We start from the raw sequence: 4,591 nt of genomic DNA on the forward strand, positions 1-4,591 counted from the left end.
TCTCTGTCCTTGAGTACATTTATGTGGTAGATTATATTTATTGATTTATGCATGTTAAAACATCAGAAGAGGAAGAATATAGAGATATAGCTAACACTAAAGACCTTTGAGAAACTCGTGCGGAAGCCCTCTACTGTAGAAGTTTCTTAAAATATACACATAATATAAAGAATGTAAGTAGAGTTACCCTATGAGGAGGGACATTGACTCTCCAAGACACCAGTGTGTTACATTTTTTGAAGTTATTGGTCATTGGAAACCCATTCACCCCCCAAAATGCAAACTATTGCCATTACTCATGGTTTCCTCTCAGAACTTAACAGCAATACTCTATTGCTAAAGGCACCACATCCTTGAGTCATGAAACACAGAGAAATGAAACTAGCATTAACCTACAAACTTTATCCCCATTGGCTATCTTTCATAGTATTCATAGTATGAATACTCATAGTATTCATGTCTTGCAGAGGAGAAAAGTATTCATCAATCTTATCCAGCTGTGAATCCTTAAATCGACAATAATGATTTGCCTTGCAGACTACATACACTGGTTCAATGGTGACAGGAATGTTATGGAAGTAACTAACCACTTTTTGACCATATTTAAGGCCCACTCCAGAAGCTAGGACTAATGCTGGGGCCAAGAGCCTGTAACTATATAGAATATAGGTACTAAGGTATAACTTATTGACAGCGCCAGCGATGCCACGGTACTGAGCTTGGAAGTAGGCCTGGGGGATTAAAGGAAGACACAGACTTGGGTCATTCATTATGCGAGAATCTCTAAGCTTTTACTGAGCAGGTTCAATATAAACACCAAACCGGGGAGGGAAAAATACAAACAGGAACTCAACTGGGGAGCAACAGTTTGTCAAGTGGAAAGTCCCTGCCCGGGGCATCACATTTACAACAGGATATTTTCTTCTTAGAAAAACTGCAGAATGTTACTTGACAGCAGCACACGGAAAGTCTCAGCCAGGACATGGCAGCCCTTCGGGATTTTACAACTTATTAGTATATTTTGCTAAATGGACATATCATTAGACTGACTCCTAACAACTATCATTGTCCTCATGGGCTAGTACGTCTGCAACCCTCACTGGAAATGCTTCTTTTTACAGTAGGGTGCGATTAGCATAGAAACCCAAGTTAGTCAATATTCAAAAAAGAAAAGACTAAAGCTAGGCAGCAGTGGTGCACACCTTTGATCTCAGCACTCAGGAGGCAGAGGCAAGTAGATCTCTGTGAGTTTGAGGCTAGACTGGTCTACAGAATGAGTTCCAGGACTGTCAGGGATACACAGAGAAACGCCATCTCTGAAAAACCAAAAGAAGAGAGAGGCTGAAGTGAACTGATCCTTTAGTGATACCTCACACCCTCAACTATCATGGAGAAAGAGAGGTCAGAAAGATTATAAGGCCCAGAGGTATAAAATACAGCAATAAAACAGTGTTTGGAGATACAAGAGGGCAGCTGAACATATAAACCCCAAGCATACACAAGACCTGATCAAGATCAAGCCAAACAAACCCTCTAGGGATGATGTAAGAAGCCACACCTCTCGCTGAGGAGTCATTTGCAATTGATGGCTGCTGGGAGAAGAGTCAGCATTTTTCAATGACATGACTACTGAGTGGTTACACATATCTAGTAGATGTCCCCATACCCATATACACACTGGCAGCGCTGAGAGAACTTGGTGGGGAAAAAAAAAAGTAAACAACCCTACAAAGTTGGGAAGGAATAATATATAGTGGCAGTTCGGAATGGACTTAGCGGGGGAGCCAGGAAGGAATAGTTGATGAAGAAGGGAATGAGCTTTCCTCCGTCAAAACTTAATGCGTGTAAAGCTTTTGCACCAACCCAGCCAGGTGAGGGTAGCCGCTCTCTCCTCTCATCAGAGACACTTCCTTTTGCAACAAGTTTAAACTCTTCCAGATCCACAACTGGTCAAAATGCAGAAAAGTCACCGTGGGATGCCAACACCAGCTTGTGTATCTACAATGCAGCTCCTACACCTGAGGCTCAGGGAAGATGACAGAAGAGGGGAGAAGATATTTTAAGAGCCAGAGGCCCAGGATACCTGCTTCTAGTTAGCATCTTCTAGACATGACAGGGAAGCTGCACCCACAAAATTGCAACAATATTGTTGCCCAAAAGAAGACCCGAATAATGACACCAGGAGTCAACATGCCAATAGAGACAGGAAAATCTTGCGTGGTCCTACCTCCAGACGAAGAGCTACTGAGAGAAGGAGAATCAGTTTTCTCCAGAGATGAGGCTCCAGGTAGATGTTCAATTGGTCAACTCTTAACATTAAATGGACTCTGTGTGTGTGTGTGTGTGTGTGTGTGTGTGTGTGTGTGTGTGTGTGTGTAAGACAATAATAATCTTAAAAGAAGAAAAGGCTGGAGGAGACACCGCCACCAGGGCAGCTGTGCCAGAGCCTCGAGGAGACCAGCCGCCTGACTTCCCTTACACGCTGGCCACCCCGTGTCCTCAGATTTGTTCCAACAGTCTGTTAAAACACGATGGATTACTATGAAGTGCTGGGCCTGCAAAGACATGCCTCATCTGAGAACATTAAAAAGGCGTATCGAAAACAAGCACTTAAATGGCACCTAGACAAAAGTCCTGAAAATAAAGAAGAAGGGCTGAAATTCAAACAAGTAGCTGAGGCATATGAAGTGTTACTGGATGCTAAAAAGCGGGACATCTGTGACAAATACCGCAAAGAAGGATTAAACGGCGGTGGAGGAGGAGGAGGTGGAAGTCATTTTGACAGTCCATTTGAGTTTGGCTTCACATTCTGGAACACAGATGATGTCTTCAGGGAATTTTTTGGTAGAAGAGAGCCATTTTCATTTGACTTCTTTGAAGAGCCATTTGATGACTTTTTTAGAAACCGAAGAGGTCCCCGAGGAAGTAGAAGCTGAGGTGCCAGCTCCTTTTTCTCTCCCTTCAGTGTCTTTCCTGCTTTTGATACAGGCTTTACTCCATTCGGGTCACTAGGTCATGGGGGTCTCACTTCATTCTCTTAGGTGTCATTTGGCGGCAGTGGAGTGGGCAACTTCAAATCAATGTCAACTTCAACTAAGATAGTTAATGGCAAAAAAAAAATCACTGCAAAGAGAATTGTGGAGAACAGTCAAGAAAGAGTAGAAGCTGAAGAAGATGGACAGTTAAAGTCCTTGACGATAAATGGTGAGGAGCACCTGCTACGCTTGGATAACAAGTAATTCAACACCCACATTTAACAGAAATGCTAAACCATAGCAAGCACCATTTGAGGAATAACAGGAAAGGTTTTTGAAGATTTCAAATGAACTCGACTTTCTGTATAACTGTACCTAATCTAAAGTATTTAAAAAACAGCTCATTAGAGCCCCCACTTGTCAGCTTTTTGAGTTTGCTGTTGGGCCCACAAAATATAAGACCTTTCTTCCTTTTTTACTTTTTTTTTCTTTAGAATTGTAATCTCTATATGCACTTTGCTTTAAATAAAATGTAATCTGAGGTGAGCCCTGTGACTGAGTAGTGCTAGGACGAGATTGCTTTTTAACACCAGCATGGAGCTGCTTCCCATTGTGCTGAATTGGGAGTGAGTAGTGTCAGCCTGCTGAGAAGTTAACATTGCCAGATGAATCTTCTACAGAAATATTTCAATCTTATTTTCAGTATTTAGTGAGGAAAGCTATGACTGCATCAACGATAGTACATTTCTGGTTTGGTGTAAATTAAGGATATTTTCTAGTTGTGCATGGATGTTGGCAATCTTGTCAGTTTGACTATTGCTTAAATATGTAATGTTAAGCTTAGGTTTAAAAAAGCTGCTAATGTAGGTTTTGTCATTTGCTTTTTAAAAAAGAAAATAAAAATAATCTTAAAAGAAGAGGCTTCCAATTTGAGAGTCAGGGGGTCATAGGTGGAGTTGGAAGAAAGAGAGGCAGGGGTGGAAATAGATATAAATGCAGTGTGCATGTATAAAATTCCTCCAAAGATAAAATTTAAATCAGAAAACCACGTTGTATACAGATATACAATTCTCAAACAATAAAAAATTGAATCTTGATATTAGAAAATTCACACTTATTTGTTGGACTGTTCAGAATATCTAGGAAATGGAACTAGTCTATATATTCAACACAGATGAACAAAGAAAATGTGCTACGAACACTTTTCTATCATTAAAAAACTAAAATTATGCTGGACATGGTGGCTCATGCCTTTAGCACTGCTGTTCAGGAGGCAGGGGCAGGAGTTCCAGGCCAACCTGAGCAACAGAGCAAGTACCAGGACAAACAGAACTACATAGAAAAAAAAAGTCTCAAAAAAAGTAAGAAAGAAAGAAAAAACGAAGAAGAAAAGGAAGAAGGGGAGGAGGAGGAGGAGGAGGAGGAGGAGAAAGGAAGGAAAAAGAGGAAGGAGAAAAATAGCCAGGTGCGTTGGTACAAATCTTTAGTCTCAGCATTTGAGATAAGAAAGCAAGTGGATCTCTGATTTTGAGGCTAGCCTGATCTATAGAGCAAGTTTAAGGATAGCCAGGGCTACACAGAGAAATCTTGTCTTGAAAAGAAAAAGAAAAAAAAGC

General features: G+C 41.0%; 1 pseudogene; it reads left to right on the forward strand.

The window, feature by feature from the left end:
• Positions 1-2,531: 2,531 nt before the first annotated feature.
• LOC114618383 lies at positions 2,532-3,239 on the forward strand (annotated as a pseudogene).
• The last annotated feature ends 1,352 nt before the right edge of the window (positions 3,240-4,591 follow it).

The sequence above is a fragment of the Grammomys surdaster genome, unplaced genomic scaffold (genome assembly GCF_004785775.1).
Source record: "Grammomys surdaster isolate TR1022 unplaced genomic scaffold, NIH_TR_1.0 141, whole genome shotgun sequence".
Taxonomy (NCBI): Eukaryota; Metazoa; Chordata; class Mammalia; order Rodentia; family Muridae; genus Grammomys; species Grammomys surdaster.